The 21476-nt window shown below is 41.5% G+C and overlaps 1 pseudogene; it reads right to left on the reverse strand.

The window, feature by feature from the left end:
- Positions 1-27: 27 nt before the first annotated feature.
- On the reverse strand, positions 28-16777 carry LOC128116774 (nicotinamide phosphoribosyltransferase-like; annotated as a pseudogene).
- Between the last annotated feature and the right edge of the window lie 4699 nt (positions 16778-21476).

The raw sequence follows: 21476 nt of genomic DNA on the forward strand, positions 1-21476 counted from the left end.
GTGTATCTCTGTGAGTTCAAGGCCAGCCTGGTCTACAAAGCGAGATTCAGGACAGGCACCAAAATGACACAGAGAAACCTTGTTTCCAAATCCCCCCCAAAAAAAATCTTGAGATTCATATTAGAGCCATCAGCAATATCTGATATATAAAATTGCAGAACAGACCTTTCAGATTTGGTATTTTACTGGTACAATTCAGTGACCAAGGTATAGAAATGTACAGTGCCTAAATATTAGAGAAAGATCCATTATTCTCTTCAATGTGGAATAAGTAATGCATATTCTACAAGGGCAGTGAGGTTAGGAATTCTAAAGGATATATGTCCTGGCATGACTTCCCGATGTGCAACAACACAAACAACTTTGTTAAGGCCATGTTTTATTTGCTGGTTAATGGACAAAAAGCAATGCAATTTAATTTCAAGTATTTTCTTGAAAGTCTGTGCTCATATGAATCACTGTTAAATCACTCAAGCTTTAAATATATCTTACACAATCTCATTTGTACAGAAATATAAGTTAAATATAAACATAAAGCAGTCATGGTAATTTATTCAAATCTGTTTTATATGATTTGTAGTTACATAGAAAAGTTTCTTGGTTCTCTTATTTGTGAAAAGATAAACACTGGATTGAGTTACTATCTATTAACAAAGAGGCCTAAAAAGCTTTCTTTAGCACTAATCATGTATGTGGTTATAAGTGTTTCCTAAATTGAGATCATCTAAATACTGGGAAAAAGAAAATTAAAAGGGCAGTATGTCCATAAACCAACAATCTGTCTGGAGTGTATCATAGAGCACAAAGAAACCCACACATCTGTACAATGAACATGTATTACATACACACAGGTTGCACACATGCCTGCATGCGTATATGCACACACTCCATGCACAACAACCAGGCTGAATAAAGCCTGATGAGGTACCACATCCAGTTCGATATTCAGCTGTGTGGTTTGCTGACTTCATCAAATGCTTTTTGTCACCTTTCTATTCTTGACAATGGTATGGAGAAGATTGTGACCATATTCCTGAAGGTCTCTTTTTCATTCTTCAAGTGTAACAAAATACCCTACTCGTGCCTTATGTAACGATAACTGGCACCTTTTTGACCTTTTGTTGAAATCAGCAACTGGGTCCTTAAACACATTAACCGCAAGGCCATCGGTTACAATATAACTAGCTATTTTTTCTCATTAACTTCTGCAGCAAAGCTCCACCAAAATGAAAGGAAACATTATCCATAGTCCATTTTTTGTTTCATCCCCTCTACAATTTCCTATAAAGTATTAATATCCACTGCATCTCCCTGAATAACTCCAAGATAAGGAGGCAGTAACTTGTAGCCCTTTGAGTTCTCAGTAACAGGAAATTTCTTACCCAAAACATCAGAGACCTTAAATACAGTATCAAGACAATGTCCAGAATCAGATCTGATGATAAGTGTTGCCTCTGTACTTTTGATACTAGTAAATGTCTCAGGTCTTTACCTCACATTTTCTCATACACTTTATAAATGCCATAGCTCTGCTGACCATAGACACAGGCTGTGTTATTATGTGTTCAAATGTATCTTCTTCAAAATCTTTTTCCCAAGTTGGAACAGAATGGTATGGACCAGATCTTGTGTTCTGTAGTATTATAGTTAATTCCTAGTACTGTTACTGTTCATTTGAAGTTAACCAAATGAGCAGGTGCCCCTTCCCCAACAGTCTCTTGTAAAGAGACTCCTCTGTAGTCAAAACCATGTAACATGTTCCAGACCATTCAAATTACCAAAAGTTTGTAACAAAAGTTTGTATTTTCTTCTGCTGTCTCGAACTTGTGGCCACTATGACTGGATACCAGAACTGAACAAGAATAGTCTCAATTCAGTGTATAAGAAGGTAGCACTCTGGGGCTGTGTTTTCCACTGCAAAGAGGTTGCTTTAGGGGTGACAGACCCCTTGGGAACAGCCTTTCCTTTGATGGGACATGACCATCAAAGTCTAGTTCTCATGAGGGAAATTCCAGCCCTTCTCATTACAGACATCCTCTTGGATATACTCTTTGTACACTTCTTTGGCTTCATGGATTTTTCTCTTTGGCCACTGCTTTAGCTTTTAAGTATTTATTAAGAATGTAGCACAACCCGTACAACTTAGTTTCCTCGTATTTCACCTTCCTTACATTGCCGTTTTGTTTCTTTTCGTGGCATTTGAAGTAGAAAGGAGCTTTGCTTGTGTTAGGTGGGTATTGTCTAAAGAGAGACACCTTGTATGAGTCAGTCAGTGGCCAGTGGGATGTTGAACTCAACTTCTGTCACAGCATTTGGCTCTGGCTGGAGCAGAGGCTCCGCACTGTGCACAGCTTTGAGGGAGAAGAAAAGTGGGCTTTGCTGTGTTCGGTTGCTTAAGTCACCATCCCTCTACCAGGTTTTGGGACAAAGTCTCCCACGCAAGTTGGTCTTCCTGCTTCAGCCTCCAGAGTGCTGTGCTTCTTTTTGGTTATCTGGTTACATTTCTTTTTTTGATTTTTAAAATTACATTTATTTATGTGTCTATCCATGTATTTAGTTATGTATTTGTTTATTTTCTGTGTATGTGGGCTCCAATGCCCCTGCATATACGTGCAGTTCAAAGGGCAACTTATGGACTCATTTCTTTCCTTCAGCTGTGTGGGTTCTGAGACTCAAACTCAGAATAGAGTTCCATATTTATAGTGATGAGGATAATCTATCAAAGAAGACAGAGACAAGGTAGCCAAGGAATAACAACAACGATCATCATCATCATCACCATCATTATCATCATCTAAGTTTCCATAAATTCTTATATATCTATAATCATCTTACTTCAACATTAGTCTTACTATAATGTTGGGTCCCTGTATTCTTATCTGGTAAACAGTTTCCTCCTCCCCCTTCTCCTTTTCTTTTTCTAAAATCAGGACTGGAGACTGAACCTAAGCCCTTATGCATGTTAGGTAAATGCTCTAACATTGAGCTGCATCCTCAGCCTTGTTTTTACTTCTTATTTTGAGATAGGTTCTCACTGAGTTGTCCAGGCTAGTCTTAAACTTGTGATTCTCCTGCCTTGCAAGTAACTGGAAATGCATGCCCATGCCATCAGGCCCAGTTCCACTTCTCTGAATGAACACTAAAGCTTTAATGAATTGGTCCAATCAAAATAAGTCATTTGTGTCCTAGTTGATCTTTTCCTCAATTATTTTATTTTGTTTTGGGTTGACACATAATAACTGTATATATTCATGAGGTACAATGTATTTTGATATATGTGTACATCGTTATGATGCTAAGATTCTCTTCATTTGCTGTGCACTATGGTGAAGCTTGACAAAACAGGATTCTTACAAAATGATGCTTCCTTAAAACAAAGAGCTTTTTAGTTTTAAGTTTCTTTTTATTTTTTAATTTAAGATTTTATTTTTTTCAGAATTTCATCCATGAGCACATGTTGTCACCATTTTCATCCCTCTCCATTGGCCAACTGCTCCTATGTCTTCAACAATCTTCAGGTCCCGGGAGGCAACCAATGGTAACAGCAATAGCCTATGTTGTTTTAGGAGTTGCTTAGACTCCCCTGAAAAACAGTTCAAGAGAAATTTTCCTTATTTTACATTGTGGTTTTTGTTAGATAGTCTGGGGCTCCTTGGGAGAGAATTATTGTCCCAAGAGGCATAATGTCATTCAAACTGTGTGTGTGTGTGTGTGTGTGTGTGTGTGTGTGTGTGTGTGTGTGTGTGTGTACACTCATACATTTACGTATATTTTGTATGTAGTTTTAAAGATTTATTTTATGTGTATTAGTATTCTGTTTTCATGTATGCATGTGTGTACTGTGTGCACACCTGGTATTTGTGGAGGCCAGAAGAAAACACCAGATCCCCTGGAAGGGAGCTACAGAAGGTTGTAAACTGCCAGGTGGGTGCTGGGAACTGAACCCAGGTCATCTGAAAGAGCAGCAAATGCTCTTAACTTCTGGGCATCCTCTCCAGCCGCCTATATATGTATTTTTGTTTTGTTTTGTTGAGACAGGGTTTCTTTCTGTAATCTTGGCTGTCCTAGAACTAGCTCTGTAGACCAGGCTGTCCTTGTTATATATGTATTTTTTAGTAAAGATAAAATGTTTTTATATGGCTTTTTCAAGCATTCTTAGTATTATTTATCTCTCCACCCTCACTCTCCATATTTGCCTTCTTTCCCAATTAAATCCTCCCATCCATGGTCCCTTTTCCACTTTCATAGCGCCTGTGTCCTTCTCCCTCTCTAGAGCTTTCGCGTCCGTGGTCCCTTTTTGCTCTCCTGGTTTCTGCAGTTACTCCAGGATGTATACTCACTTGTGAATGTTCAGAGCTATGATCTACAAATAAGAGAGAACATGCAGCAGTTGTCTCTCTGGGTCTGAGTTGCCTCACTCAATAAGATCTTTTCTAGCTCCATTCATTTTCTGCAAAGTTCACCATTTCACTTTTCTTTACAGCTGAATAAAAATCCATAGTGTATATGTATCACATTTTCATGATCCATTCATCACTTGAAGGATATTTAGGCTTTTGCCATTTTCCTGCCTACTGTGAACAGAGCAGCAATGAACATGGCTGAGCAAGTATCTGTGGAGTAGAATTTAGAGTCCTTTGAGCATATGTCAAGGTGTGGTATAGCTGAGTCATATGGTAGGTTTACTTTTTAGCGTTTTGAGTGTTTCTTCACACTGATTTCTCTAATGGATGCACCAGTTTGTAATCTCACCGACAGGGAATGAGAGTTCCTATTTCTCCACATTCTCAGCAGCATTTTTGTCAGTTACTTTCTTGATCTTAGTCATTCTGAATGGGTTAGGATGAAATCTCAAAATACTTTTAATTTGCATTTTCTAATCCTTAAAGATGACAAACCCTTTAAAAGATATTTCTTAGCTATTTTTATTTCTCCTTTGAAAACACTTTGACCATTTTTAATTGGGTCATTTGTTTTCTAGATTCTTTCTGTTTTCAGGTTTTTATATATTATGAATATTCATCCTCTATAAGGTATATAATGAACAAAGATTCTCTCCCATTCTGTGGGCTTCCTCTTCATGTGATTGTTTCCTTTGTTGTACATAAACTTCTAGTTTTATGAAGTATCATTTGTCAATGACTGGCCTTAATTTCTGGGTAAATGAAGTCCTATTCAGAAAGTCCTTAACTACACCTATATCTTATAGGGTACCACTTTATGTTTTCTTGTAGCTGATTCAGCAATAAGGTTTCTCACTAAGACCTTTGATCTATTTGAAGTTGATTTTTGTGCAGAGTGATAGATAGGGGTTTAACTTCACTATTCTACATATGGACATCCAATTTTCCCAACATCATTTGTTGAAGATGCTATCTTTCATCCTCTGAGTGTTTTTGGCATCCTGTTAAGTACTAGATAGCTGTAGTTATGTGCACTTACATTTGGGTCTTCTATATTTTCCATTGATCTACATGTCATGTTGTTTTGTTTTGTTTTGTTTTTGCTGTTGTTTGTTTTTTATTTGTTTTCTTGATTTTTATTATCACTCTGTAATATAACTTGAAATCTGGATTGGTAACCCCTCCAGCATTGTTCTTTTTGTTCAGGATTATTTTGGCTATCCAGGGTCTTTTGTGGTTCCATGTAGGTTTGTGTCAAGTCGACAAGAGCCAACCAACACGACTGATCCATTGTCAACCTGACACACAAACACAGCACTTATTAATCTATAACCTTTTCTTTCTTGTTCATCCCCAAGATCTCATATTAATATTAATATCAAAATATAAAACATTCCAACTTTTAAAAGTTGTACATTCTTTAAAACTTCACTTTAAAAATAGTCTTTTTAGAACATTCAAAGGCTCTTCCAAAGTTCAACACTTCTCTAAAATACCCGAAGTCTCTGAAATACCCGGTCTCTCTTAAATTCCAAAGTCTATTAACTATGGACTCTTATAAAATTAAAAATAAGTTACATACTTTTTTTTAATTTCAAAAGGGAAGAATCAGAGTGTAGTTACAATAAAAAAATCAAAGCAAACCCAAATTCCAATAGTATAGACAGGTCAATGATTGATGTCTTTGACCTAGTCATGATTCTCTGGGCTCCAAAGACCTGTGCCACCTCTCTGGCTCCCCTTTGCAGCACATACAACTTGTCTCCTAGGCTCAGAATGGCTCCAATCTGTGACTGCTACTGTCCTTGGCTGTCATCCTATGGCACTGGCATCTTGAAAATGCTGGCATCTCCACTCCAACTGAGCTTCACGATTACCAATAGCTTTTGTGGCTCTCTTTGGGGACTCTAACCCTGCCACAGGTGATACCTCAACTTCTCTCCATGAACCCCTCAGTCCTGGAGCTTCTATTGCAACTGAGGCTATACCTTCACCAGTGGCCTTTCCTGGCCTCTCACAAGTGCCAAGCCTCAGATGTTCTCCATGACCCTTTCATTCTTTCAAACCCAGTGCCACCTGGGAAAATCTTACACGTTACCAAGTTTGGCTGCCAGCATGAGATACAACCTTGGACACTCTGGAGCACAGCTTCTGTGTGCTGACCCTGAGGAAACACTTCCCAGAAGATTTCACCTCAATGGTGCTGGTCTCTTTTTAGTCATAGCCGATTCTTCAGCTACAGCTGACCAGAACCACAAATTTTTAATTTAAAACATCACATAAATAGCCCTGATAGAGTCTTTGCTTTCCTGTGAAGCTTTGCAAACCAGGCCTCCATCTTTTTTGCATTGCTCTCAACGTACTTGTCTTCCAAGTTCCTACAAGAGTTCATTAAGCTCTGAGCAAGCAATGGCCTTTCCAGCCCAAACTTCAAATACTACTACAAATCCTCCCCAAAATACATAGCCATTTCTGTCATGGTGAAACACCCATGAACCTGGGACCGATTTCTCTCTTAGTTAGGGTTTCTATTGTGATGAGAGCATAAAGGTCCTTGTACCCACAGATAGATAGCACTAAGGAAACCAGGAATGTTAAACACACAGGGCTGTCTTTTCAAAGAAAAAGTTGTATAACCTGTTTTCAGCCCAGAAATCTGGGAATGGAGGTGGCTAATAGCCTCGATGACTCATACATTATCTGTAGGGCCAGGCCATACCGAGCTCTCACAAGCAGGACCGGAGGTGGCTAATAATCTAGGTGACCTTTGTGTTACCTGTATGGTCAGGGGCTCCCCCAAGCTCCCACAACCAAGACCAGAGGTGGCTAATAGCTCAGACAACCTCTGCACTATCTGTATGACTGAGACCACACCAGATCTTCCCCTGGGCCCTTAGGCTAACACAGGTAGTTTATCTCTAGAAGCCATCTTCATGGGAGAAGGGACATGTACCTTGAAAAGAGTTTCTATGTAATTGTGCCTCCTTGTGCACATGAGATTGTGTTACACAAGGAAAACGTTTTTCCCAAAGTTTCCTGTATTTAAATATGCTTACAATAAACTGTTCAGGGTCAGACTGTAAAAGTTTGAACCAATACCATCTAACTAAGTCATTTTGAACCAGATTTCCTCATGTGGATTGTTACTCTGCCTGCCCTGGTGGTTACAGAGACCCCCACACTATGACTGTGACTAAAAAAAAATGGACAAAAGCAACTTGTGGAATAAAGGGTCTACTTCAAATCTACAGTTCCACATTAAAGGAAGTCAGGGCTGAAACTCAGGGCAAGCACATGGAGGCAGGAACTGAAGCAGAAGCCATGAAAGAGTGTTGCTCACTGGCTTTCTCTCCACTTCTTACTCAGCCTGCTTTCTAATATACCCTAGGACAACCATATTGGGGTGAGGGGGGGTTACTGTACACAATTGGCTTGGCATGTTCACATTAATTACTGACTAATAAAATGTCCCATAGGCTTGCCTACAAGGCAGTCTGGTGGGGGCATTTTCTCAAATGAGGCTCCCTCTCCTCACATGACCCTAACCTGTGTGAAGTTGACCTAGAGATTAGCCAGCACACTTGGGCAGGCTAAAGTCAGGCAAGTTGATTAGACTGGGATGGAACACAGGATGTGCAACTTGGACCAAGCTTCCAGACTGGGAGTAGCACAGGCAGAATTAGCCAGACTCTGTTGGCAACAGCATGGATCGGATTAACTAGATTCTGTATCAGTACATTTTAAAAGTGTAATTAGCAATCATCTAACAGTCACACATATGGGAGCACAATTTAACCATTATTTTAACAAGGTTGCTGCTTTTTGATTTACATAATTATATTTGTAGTGGTTTGAATGAGAATGGCCCTCCTAGGCTCATGTGTTTGAATACTTAGTCCCCAGTTGGTAGAACTGTTTGGGAAGGATTAAGATGTACAGCCTTTGTGGACAAGATGTGCCACTTGGGGAGGGCTTTGAGATTTCAAAACACTCATGCCAGGCCCAGTGTGTCTCTGTCTCTGCCTCTTACTTGTGGATCAAAATGTGAAAACATAAGCCAAGTTAAATATTTTCTTTTTTAAGTTGCCTTGAGCTTATGGTTTCAGAGGATTAGAGTCCATAGTGGTGGACTAAAGGCAGGAATAACAGCGCTTACAATACCATTCGCTCTATCTGCCTCATGGTTGTTATCTCAACACGTAATCTCTCAGCTTCTTCTGTAAGCAAGCCTCTTATTGGATGCTTTCTTTTATAAGTTGCCTTGGTCATGGTGTCTCTTCACAGCAATAGAACAGTAACTAAGACAGCCTCCAAGTCTTCATATTCCAAAATAGCCTTGGACCATACATCTAAGCCCCCTCACTGCAGTTATAGTTTAAAACTTTGCACCTCACATTCTTTTGTGGGCTCATAAAGGACATTGATGATCTGGCATCTTTTCTCCAATGAGGGCCTATAGATCCTGGCAAGTTTCCTCTTGATAAAACAAAATTCCCTGGGTAATTTAACATCTAGGGCAGATGATTTGGCCTGAAGCCTTAACCACTAGAGGCAGGCCCCCATTCAGTTCTAAATGTAAGGAGTAGCCCCATCAAAGCCTTCAGGGAAACTGAGGCTGCCATATCATTCAGTAACTGGACCACTTGCCAGGCTTGCTGTATTCTCCAATTCCTTGCACTGTTTGCTTTGGGGGCCAGAATGACTCACTGAAATGATGGATATAGTTTGACCTGGGTGAGATGTAGGTGGGGCCCAGGCGGGGAGGGCCTAAGAAAGACAGAAAGGCTGAGGAAACAGATTTTGGAAAAGCTGGCCCAAGATGGAGACAGCAGCAGAGGACCTGACCAATATTATCAGGTAGAAGGCTTAAGGCTGAGCTGGAGCAGTCCACTAAAGAACATTTTCATTAGCTGTTGTGGCAAAAGGAAGCAGTCCTCCAAATCAGTTGTACAGAAGATGATCCTGTAATTTTCCCTTGCTTCACAAATCACTCGATTTGCTAGGTAGCTTTGAAATAGAATAGGGTAGAAAAGACTAATTACTAGATTCTGATGTATTGATTTATTTAGTGATTTACTTAAAGCACTGCTTGTACCATCTATTTACCAAACATGACGTCACTTGCTACCTGAGACAGAACGATCTGGAGAATAGCTGAAACAATGGGCCGTTGCCCTTAACAACCTGCTGGCTGTTGCCCTTAACAACTTGCTGGCTGCCACATAAGCATCTGTAAAATTTTGCTAGCTTGCGTGCCCCACCTTGTGGTTTTAGAGTATAAAATGAGAATACAAACTGGACCTGAGATTGAAGTCTTTCAGGAGCTGTCCTGGCTTTGGTCCAGTGGTGACATCTCTCTTCCACTCCCATGGGATTGGAGTGCTTATTCCAGAAAGATTCCCACAACAGCTATAATCAGCAAAACTTCATGAATCAAGTAACCAAAATCTATTACATCTCACATGCCACTCACCTTCCTAGCAGTGGCAGCTCCCCAAATTCTTTTAATCTTTATTCCTGTGTTGTTGAGCTTAGTTGTTTCATATATATTTTTTACTTAAAATATAATTACATCATTTGCTTCCTTCCCTTTAATCCCTCCAGCCTCTCCTAAGTCCCCTCCTCCAACTCCCTCCATATCCCCCACTCCCAAATTTGTAGCTTCTTCTTTCCAAATTTATTGCTACATATAGATATATATGTAAATATATGCATAAATACGTAAATATAACCTTGTGGGGGGGGCGTGGGGGTTTCAGGGCTGACCACACTAACTGAAGAACCAGCTAGATGACTCATACGTGGGATATGCTAACGCTCCCTCTCTCTCTCAGCAGTCATCAGTTGCTTGTCCAGGGATATGACTCTGCAAGATTTTCACCTTCCTGTGTTAGTACTTCCATTGATCTTACCATTGTCCCTATCTTGTTGATAGAGTCATTTCTATGAGAAACTGTTTCACAATATACTTCCTGGTATCCCAGCTCTTATAGTCTTTCTGCCTTCTCTTTCTCAATGCTTCCCAAATCATAGATGCAGGAACTATGGTATAGATGTATTCATTGGGGCTAGGCTCCCCATAACCCATTGATCTCTGTATTGTGTTCATGTATTAGTCAATGTTCACTAGAGAAACAGAATGGACAGACTGAATCTATATACATAAAAACAAGATTATTAGAATGTCTTACAGGCTGTGGTCTGGCTATTCCAACAAGGGCTGTCTCCTGACTGAAATTCCAAGAATCCAATGGTTGTTTGGTTCATGAAGGCTGGATGTCTGAGATGGTCTTCAGTATATGTCAGAATCTAGAAGAAGTAGGCTCTTCTATGCCAGTGAAGGAATGAGCTTGTCGCTGAGAAGAGGGCAAGCAAGCAAAAAGCAAAAGCTTCCTTCTTCCATGTCCTTTATGTAGGCTGCCACCAGAAAGTGTTGCCCAGATTTAAGGTGGGTCTTATAACCTCAAATGATCTGGATTTAAGATAGGTCTTCCAATCTCAAATGATCCAATCAGGAAAAAACCCTCACAGGTGTGCCAAGCTGCTTGGGCTTTAGTTAATTCTACATGTAGTCAGGTTTACAACCAAGAATAACCATCACAGTCCAGTTGTGGTTTTCTGTGATGACTTCCATTTGCTATAAAGAGAAATTTCTTTGATGAGGGGTGTCTTAGTTAGGGTTTCTATTGCTGTGAAGAGACACCATGACCATGGCAACTCTTATAAGGAAAACATTTAATTGAGGTGGTTGGCTTACAGCTTCAGAGGTTTAGTCCATTATCATCATGGCAGGACATAGCAGTGTGCAGGCAGACATGGTGCTGGAGAGGAATCTGAGAGTTCTACATCTTGATTTGCAGCAGAAGGAGTCTCTGTACCACACTGGTCATAGCTTGAGCATATAAGACCTCAAAGCCTGCCCCCACAGTGACACACTTCTTCCAACAAGACCACACCTACTCCAAAAAGGCCACATCTCCTAATAGTGCCAATGGGCCAAGCATTCAAACACATGAGTCTATGGGGGCCATACCTATTCAAACCAACACATTCCACTCCCTGGACCCCAAAGGCTTGTAGCCATAACATAATGCAAAATGCCTTTAATCCAACTTCGAAAGTCCCCATAGTCTATAACAGTCTCAACTAAGTTTTAAAGTCCAAAATCCAAAGTCTTTTCTGAGATTCATGCAATATCTTAACTGTAATTCCCTATAAAATCAAATTAAAAAAAAAGATCACATGCTTCCAAAATATAATGGCACAGGATATGCATTACCAAATATGCATATCCAAAATGGAGGAAAGGGAGCATAATGAGGAAATACTGGACCAAAGCAAGACCAAAAACCAGCTGGACAAACTCCAAACTCTGCATCTCAATGTCTGATGTCAAAATACTCTTCAGATCTCCAACTCCTTTCAACTTTGTTGACTGCAACACACCTTTTTCTTGGGCTGGTTCTACTCCCTGTTAGCAGCTCTCTTCAGTAGGTATCCCATGCCACTCCAGCATCTCCATTTTGGGGTCTCCAAGGCAATCCAGGCTTCTCCTTCACAGCTTTACACAGTGATCTCTCTGGGCCTCCACACCCCTGCCACATGCCTGACCTCAGTGGCTTTCCTTAGTCACAGAGGAAGATCCCATAGCCCCTTTTTGTATCCTTGACTCTAAAGCCAGAACCATGTAGCTGAAGCTGCCAAGTTCTTCTGCTTTCTGGGGCTGGAACTTGGCCCCCTCCTTCAATTACATCTTCACCACTTCTTGTTTTCCATGGTTTCCTTCACTCCCTAGGCTTGGCTGTCTTGGAACTTGCTCTGTAAACCAGGCTGTCCTTTAGCCCAGAGATCTGAGTGCCTCTGTCTCCTGAGTGCTGGGATTAAAGGAGTGTACCACCACAGCTGGGCCTAAGCTGTTCTTTAATTCTTTTCACATGTTGGAAGCTTAACTGGGCGTCATCTTGCCCTGAGGTCTCCACTCCCTTTGTTCCATTTAACATCAAGCTTTCCTTTAATCTGTTTATCTCCTTGAACACAGGATTTAGCTCCATTCCACTTCCTGGTGCCCCCTTTCTCCTCAATCTGTACATTTTGTGTTTTTACTCGCTCAGCTTGCTCCATTTCATTATAGATCTTCATAAGAGTGAACACTAATAACCACATGACAGAGTCTATACTGGGCTGTTTTGAGATATCCTCTACCAACAGAATTAATCCAAAACTCTTCACTTTAGTCTCAGGCAGACTTTTTAGACAAAGGCAAAAAGTAGCCACGATCTTCACAAGACTGGTCTCTGGGCCCCACACTAACACTCTTCTCCTCTGAAACCTCTTGAGCCAGGCCCCCACAGTTCATCAGATCACCCACAGCACCACTGGCTTCCACGTTCCTAGTAGGATGGCCCATTAAGCAGTGCTTAAAGCATTCCACTGCTTTCCTAACCCAAACTCCCAAAGTCCAAATTTCTCCAAACAAAAGCATAGTCAGGCCTATCACAGCAATACCCCAGTCCCTGGTACCAACTTCTGTCTTAGGGTTTTTATTGCTGTGAAGAGACACCATGACCACAGCAGTCTTATAAGGAAAACATTTAATCAGGGGCTAGATTACAGTTTCAGAGGTTTAGTCCATTATCATGGCAAGATATGGCAGTGTGCAGGCAGACATGGTGCTGGAGAAGGAACTGAGAGCGCTACATCTTGATTTATGGACAGCAGAAGGAGTCTCTGTACCACACTGAGCGTAGCTTGAGCCTATAAGACTTTAAAGCCTGCCTCCACAGTGAGACACTTCCTCCAACAAGGCCACACCTCCTAATAGTGCCACTCCCTATGGGCCAAGCTTTCAAACTTGATGAGGGCCATGTCTGTTCAAACCTCCACAAGAAGCAATAGCTACTCATATCTGTGGGTATAAAGACAAGATTTTTGAGATTAAGAATTATGCTAGGTGTAGATTATCTTCTAAGATCCATGATCTCACTAGCCCCAGAAAGTTGGCTAGGTTTCTAGTACCAGGTATTGTTTCCTTCCTGTTGAGTGGTTCTCAAGTCCAACTAGATAGCTGTTGGTTACCACCAAGACATGAGTACCACTTACTGCACCTTAAAGGATATCTTGCCATGCTGGTCACTATCTATTGTGGTTCATAAATGTCACAACTGAGCAGGACTATTAATTGACTCCCTACATGTCCTTTCAAAGATAAATGTATAGTAAAAATATGGTACATGTATACAATGGATTCCTATTTATCTATAAAGAAAAATGAAATTATTAAATTTGCAGGCAAATGGATAGGCCTAGGAAAGGTTATATTGAGTGAGTAATAAATACCTGATATTTTCTCTCATCTGTTGTCCCTTGCTCCAAATCCTCAGATGTGAGGACACAACATGGAGTAACCATAGAAACCAAGAAAGTGTAAATGGTTAGGGAAGGGGGCTTGAAATGGGGAATAGCAGGATACAGGTGATATGAAGTGGGAAACGGAATATTGGGGACGGGGCTCCAAATGAGGAGGAGGGAAGTCAATACCTAATGAGAAGGAGGGACAAATAATATCAAGGTTTTTTGGTAAAGCTTCAAGGAATCTTTAATATTTACCTTAAAAATCACAGTACCTATAAGGAAGGTATGACACAGGCCTGACAGTGCTCCACACAAGAACCACAGACTAACAAAAATGCAGGTCCCGGGCACTGGAAACCTCCTTTCAAATGGTTGGTCAGGGTAGACCAAGTGACTCCCCAAACAATATAGACTATGGCTCTTGCCCTTGGCTGCCTCTCAGAGATTACTGAGGACACTGAACATTTGGACATATGGCTCAGATTATTTGAGCAGAATCTAACCTGAAAGCCTCATTTCTGTAGTTTAAATTCCATGGTACCAGTTCCACAGATTTCTAGATCCATGGAGTTTATTGAGAAAAACCTGACCGGGAGGAACCACTTCAAACTTCTCTAATGTAGGTCTTAAGTAATCCTGAGAAAACTTTAAGTAGTCAAGCGAAGAAAGGAGGTGAGGGGAGTGTTTAGGAGGCAGGAGTGTAGCTCAGAAGCCTTGTGTTCAAGTGGACAATAAAGAAATGGGGAAAGAAACCCCGAAATGCCAACAATAAGCGTCTTTAAGTGGTAAGAATTTCTAGACAGTGATTTTCCACTACTGACTTTTCAAAATTTCTCTAAAGGGTATGCATTCTTTTTTTATATGCTAAATTTTAATGTACTTTCTGAGACCGTGGTTACTGTAGGGTTTTTGTTTCTGTTGTTTGTTTTGTTTTTAACTTTCTCTTTAATTTATTGTTTGTGTCTTTCACATCATGCATCTTGAACCCATTTATTTCCTCATCCCTTCGTATCTACCCTCTGCCCTTGCAAACCGGCCCCCCACAATAAAATAAAATTTAAGAAGAAAAATAAAAGAAAAGGAAAGGAAAAATCTTGTCATGGAAGCTGTATTGTGACACAGTGAGTCACACAGTATACCCTTTAGTCCATATATCTTTACTTGCCAGTGTTTGTCGCAAAGAGTCATTGGTCTGCTTTGAGACCTCTGGTTTTTGCTATATCATCTATACTGGGCCCTCACTGCCTCTTGGATATCCTGTTGTTACCCTGTGTCATAGAGATCCTGCAGCTTTGGGTCTGCAGGATCAGCCCCTTCATGTACTCCTGCAGATCATAGATGGGGTGGATGTTGGGGTGGGCCAACTCATAATCCTGGTTCTGGGCCGGGGTAGTTGCAGGGTTGGTCAGCCCACCAGTCCTCCCCTGTCCTCACCAGCAGGGGGAGCTCTCCAGCATTACCACAGCAATGGGCAATTGCAGCAATGAGCAAGGGGTAGAGCCAGTTTTCTTGCCTTCATATTGGCTCTCCCACACATCAGGGCCAGCTCTACTGTGCTGCCCAGGTGCGGTGCAAGGGCCACTCTCCTGAGTGCTGCAGCTGGTGAGGGACAGGGACAACTCTCCTGCTCCTATGACCTTAGGGCCAGCTCTCCCACCCACCACAGGTGGTAAGGGGCAGGGGGCATCTCTCCCCTGCCCACACAACCATATGGTAGATCTTCCATGATCTACCATGCTCATATTCTCGGGGCAGTTCACGCACACCCCTGTCAACCGGGTCAGCTCTGTTGTGCTGCCCAGGCATGGTGCAGGGCCTGCTTTCCTGAGTGCTACAGCTGGAAAGGTGGTGGTCAGCTCCTATGTCACAGACAGTGAGGGGTAAGGTGTAAAGGGGGACATTTCTCCCCTACCCATGCTGCTGTATGACAGATGAGTAGTGGGGACAGCTCTCTCATACTCACAAATTCAGGGCTGGTTCACCCACATCTCCGCCAACAGGATCAGCTCTACTGTGTAAACAGACATTTCCTGTCCTAACTGCCCAGCCCAAAATAACCAACTCAGAGGCTGCATATGAATTATAAATGCTAGGCCGATAGTTCAGGCTTGTTACTAGCTAACTCTTACATTTAAATTAATTAAATTAAATTAATTAAACTCATATTTCTACTTATGCTTTGCCATGTGGCTCACGGCTTGTTACCTCATTTTCTACACATCCTGCTTGCTCTGCAGCTGGCTAGTGTCTCTCCTGACTCTGTCCTTCTCCTTCCCATCATCCTTAGTTTGGTTACCTCACCTATATTTCCTGCCTGGCTACTGGCCAATCACCGTTTTATTAAACCAGTTAGAGTGACATCTTTACAGTGTACAAGAGAATTATTCCACAACACTACTGTGCTGCCCAGGTAAGGTGGTAAGAATTTATGAGTGTTGCAGCTGGTAAAGGGGAGGTTCAGCTTCCTTGCCTGCTGGAGGTCATAGGGGCTTGTTTCCCTCACTCCCACCACCATGTGGCAGACAAGGGAGGCAGTACCAGCTATGCGCTTCTCACACTCTCAGGGCTGGCTCACCCACGCCTTTGTCTAGAGGGTCAACTCTACTGTGCTTCCCAGGCTAGGTGCAAGGCTCATTCTCCTGAGTGCTGCAGCTGGTGAGGGGTTGGGTCAGGTCCCCCACCTGCTGCAGGTGGCTAGGGGAGGAGGGCATCTTTCCCTCATCCATGACACCACATGGCATACAAGAGGGGAGCGACCTGCTCTCCCATTCTCACACCTTCAGGGGCAGCTTGGCCATTCCCCTGAGAACAGGGTCAGCTCTATTGTGCTGCCCGGGTGAGGTATAGAGCCCTCTTTCCTGAGTACTTTGGTAGGTGACGGGCAGGCCAGTTCTTGATAGTGTTGCAGCCAGTGAGGAGTGGGGCCAATTCTGTACAGCCATATCCTCTCTGTCTTTGGTGGTATCAGGAGCCATGGACATCATCAGAGACCGTGGCTGCATCAGAGCCATGAACCCAGACATGGGCCCCTGCAGCAGCCCAGGCCCAGACATCACCATGGCCCTGGGTGGCAATGAATCCACCCACCTCAGCCTGCTCATCTCTTTCACTTCTTCAGATCTGCCTCTGTCCACAGGACATGAACCATTCTGTCTTTCTCTCTCCCACACCACACCATACATTTGCTCACCATAGTAGTACCTATCTGTTTGGCACCTCAAGGTGCCAGGTGGGCCTGTGTTTTCTCCTTGGAAAATACGTGGTTCTCCTTGTCCCACTCAGTCTGTCCTGGCACTGGGTAAGACCGTGATTCCTTATCACAAAGAGATCATAATAGTGTCCAATTGCCCACTGGGCGGGCTCATGGTTGGTTCGAAGGTGTTGCTGGAGTCCTGTCTCAGGCTTGGGCTAGAATAAAATGGGTATGCATTCTTTTAGGTTAGATCAATCCTAATAATACTTCCTGGGGAAGAGTGAATTGAGGTGAAATGAGAGAGGGAAAAGAAAAGCTATGGTAATTAGTGCTCCTACTCACATATCTGACTAGCTAATCAGTTGCATTAGATTACCAAGCAAAGTACTGTTGTTGAGTTGCCAATTACCCCTTGTCAATTCTGGCTTTTTTGAAGTCCAAATAGAAGGATGCTCAAGTGTAAGATTGCTGGAAAGAAAAGCATTTACCTTAAATTCTGAACAAATTGGAATTTTTTGTTTGTTTTTTTCAAGACAGGGTTTCTCTGTGTAGTTTTGGTGCCTGTCCTGGATCTCGCTCTGTAGACTAGGCTGGCCTCGAACTCACAGAGATCCACCTGCCTCTGCCTCCCGAGTGCTCTGGGATTAGAGGTATGCGCCACCGCCGCCTGACCAAATTGTAAATATTTAATGGTCCAGCACTAAGGGAAAGGTTAAGGCAGATAATATATTCAGAAGATGGCATGCCATGTTGCATTACAAACTTTTTAAGATAGGGAAAACAGGATAAGTTTCAGTGATAGTTCAATATAAATCATAAAAAGTAAAAGCTGTTCATTTTTAGAGAAGGTTTATGATATTTCAGATCTAACAGTTTATGGTTCAGTGTTACAATCACAGAAATTCTTACTTAAGATGCTAATGCATTCTTTGCAGGTTCTTAGATATGGAGAAGTGTATTTTTTCGTTTTAGAAAATGATAAATATAGATGTGATTCAGGGATTCTCCTCATTTTACCTCACAGGCTCCCTTTTAGATGAAGGTTTCCAGAGCCTGGTGGTGGTAGCTTTGATATGGTGCCAGTGCTGCTTCTTTTTTGAGAGGGTGATACTTTTAGCTAATGCAGATTTCCACTGAATAAACTGTTTGACAAGGAGAAGTGGGGAGGACAGAGCATAAGAAATGAGAGCAGAAGAAAGAACCAAATCTTCTTACTGGGTTAAGAGGCTCATGATAAGTAGGCACAAAATGGATAGGTCCCCAGGCCATCTTGTGTAGGCGCTAGAGCAAAAAGGTTAAATAGCTCTGGGGAAAAATAGAGGTGAAATGAGATGTGTTCCTTAGTGAATAGCATCTCCATGGTTAATTATTCCTATTATGCTTGTGTATATCTGGTTAAAATACATCTCATTTAAAACAGAAGGCTCAACTAATATGTGAATAATCAGTCAAGGTTCAAGATTAAGGATTAGTCTCGTATTTCCTCAGTTGAGCCCTACATTGCTTCAGTGTGTGTGTGTGGGTGCATGAGTTTGCACATGTGAGTGGAGGTTAGACATTCATAGTAGATGTCTTTCTCTGTCACACTCCAAATTATATTTTGAGCTAAGTTCTCTCACTAAAACTGGAGTTCACCAATTTGGCTAGACTGGCTGGCCACAAAGTCCCAAGGACCTTCCTGTCTCTACTTCTCTTTTTCTTTTTTTTCTTTCCGGAGCTGAGGACCGATCCCAGGGCCTTGTGCTTGCTAGGCAAGCGCTCTACCACTGAGCTAAATCCCCAACCCCTGTCTCCACTTCTCTAGCACTACTGTTACAGGCATAAACCATCATGCCTTTAAAAGAATGAGTGCTAACTTTGAACCCGGGTTCTCATCCTTGAGCAGCAAGTACTGTACTGGCTGAGCCATCTCCCCAGCACCATTTGCTTCATTTTTAAAGCAACTTCTATAATGATAAAATCTAGTTTTCTCTTTTGGTAATGTATATAATATGTAATAGGGAAATTTCACAGGATCCTACTTTTAAACAAGAACTACCAGCAACTAAGGAATGCTGAGAACAGGAGAAATCGTCTTCCCAGGAATACACCCCCTAATTGGTCACATGTGAAACAACATACATACAACTAACACTAAACAGACTAAAAAATTGTAGGTATATATTTATGCATTTATATATGTAAATATATATGTAATAATATTGAAGAAAAAGAGACCATGAATTTGACAGGGAAGATTTAAGAGTGATTGGAGAGGAAAAGGAAGGAGTAATGATGTAATTATGTTTTAATTTTAAAAATAAAAGTACACAAGTCTAGTTTAGCATGCTTGAAAGTGAAGGGACTTACAGTAAGTAACAATAACCACTAGCAATCTAACCATCCTGAGAAAATAAACAAGAATCTGAGTGCAGTCACTTCTTCTTTGTACATTTACAACATATAAACTTTTTAAAAATGAAGATTGTATATCATTAACTCTTCCAGACCTTTCCATTTTCCCCTCTCAGATGCCTATCATGAATATCTTTCCAATAAAAAATGAGTCTTTAAAACTATGATTTTAGCATACAGAATACCTTCCAGTACTATGAACACCAGTCAGTAGGGGTGAAGTTTCTAGGTAGGCATCATTTCAACTACTCTGTGTTCAATGAGTTATGTAGCTGTTGTCTTCAGCAATAGTGTTGTGGGGTATTCACCAGAGAAGACTGCTCAGACATGGGTTTAAGCCAAGAGAAAATCTTTATGAGCTGGCTGGCGACTATACTGGGTGTGCGGGATCCCAGTGTGGAACTGAGCCTTTATCAGGGTGATCTTTTAAGTACAAGAAGCGTAGTCTGGGTTGACATATTCCAGTTAACAAGAACAATTAGCCAGAAGTGCAACTATGGAAGCCAAAAAGCAAGGTTAGTACATTTAGAGACTTTCCCAGAACTATGGACTTTGGTGGATTCGGTCTTTGTTTTAGTTTTGGCAGGTGCTGCTGTTCACATGCTGAGTTTTGCAACCTGAATGGTACTTTCATCATGTAGCCAGTTGTGTTAAGGTCTATGGACCTGCTAAGATCTGCGATCCTGTTGTATTTCCCACTGGTCTTAGTGAATGAGTCAAATCATGGACTCATCATATTTTAGTTTAAGATGCAGAGCCTTGGTGTGAATCCACTCAGAATGAGAATCAAAGGCCCAACCAGTGCTGATAGCAGAGTATTTAGCCATGGAGACCAAGAGAACAGACACTGGTACCAATTATTTCCCCAATCATAGCAATATTTTCTATAATTACTCCTGATCAATTGGCATAGGAACAACAGGTTTTTCCCAAAGCCATACATAGTTTCTTTAGATCATGAGAAGTCTAAGCCTTTCCAATTTTGTAGGACCATTTTTTGCAAGGGAATCTAACTGTTGTTTTAAGTCAGAAACTGAAACTTTTAATACCTCTAGATCTTGATCAACCTGTTTACTTAGTTTAAAGCACCAGAAGAGGCACATTTAGTCAAACCATTGGTACATGTCCACTGTAGTCTCAGAAGCCCAGTAATATTGCTGTTATCCAGATGAACTAATCCATAAGGCAGACTAGCAGGCATCAGAATAAGAAGTACTTAGGGTAAGTTCTCTAATGTTAATTAGGGCTGCCCCTGTCACAGTGAGCTTGTCTGTCAATGAGATGACAGTCTGGTTAATTCCTATCTCTATGTAATACAGAGGCCAGGTATCTAAGCATAACCAGCAATCCTGGCTGATTTTTGGCTGGAAATGATTAACTCTACCCTCAGAGTCCCTTTCTGTAGTATAGAATCTGACTTACCAGTTTTTTTTCTGTTTCCCAAAGGCCAGAATATTTTCTAAGGAGATTTTTTTTATGACACCTCAGTTTTACAAACCCGATTTTTATAATGGAAACTCCCTTGTTCCTGGCAATTATGTGGTTCAGCCATAGGGCATGCATCAAAAAATAAACCCCCATATCTTTGCTTTCTTCAACACATTTAAAGTGGGCATCAGTGAGCAAAGGTCAAGATGAATATGGGTTGCTGGTCTATAGTCACACTAGCTAATACCTTCCCTGTATCTGTCTTCCTCAGTTTCCAGTCCAGGCCCGAGGGCTGTGGGGGTTGGATCATGACCCATAGTGAAAACCACAAGACTCAGGAGGAGGTAGAGGGGCAGGGAGTAAAAGGGTTAGGGGGCAATGAAACCTTAATTCCAATGGATCCATATTCTGCAGACAATCCATTTGGCAGCAGCATCTATGGCTTCCATTTTTTTAACCTGGGTGTGGTGGATCCACGTTATAATGTAAGCTACTTTCACAGCCATAAGAGTGGAGAGAATCACCAGGCAGAGTTTTTTTCAAGTTGGTTTGTAGCTGAAATTTTCTCTGGTCCTGCCCAGCCCCACAGACCCTGCAGCTGCTTATATTAATTAAAACTGCTTGGCCATTAGCTCAGGCTTATTATTGACTAGCTCTTACACTCAAACTAACCCATAATTCTTATTTATGTTTAGCCGTATGGCTTG

Source organism: Peromyscus californicus, unplaced genomic scaffold (genome assembly GCF_007827085.1).
Source record: "Peromyscus californicus insignis strain IS unplaced genomic scaffold, ASM782708v3 Scaffold_10__1_contigs__length_136768540, whole genome shotgun sequence".
NCBI classification, from domain to species: Eukaryota; Metazoa; Chordata; class Mammalia; order Rodentia; family Cricetidae; genus Peromyscus; species Peromyscus californicus.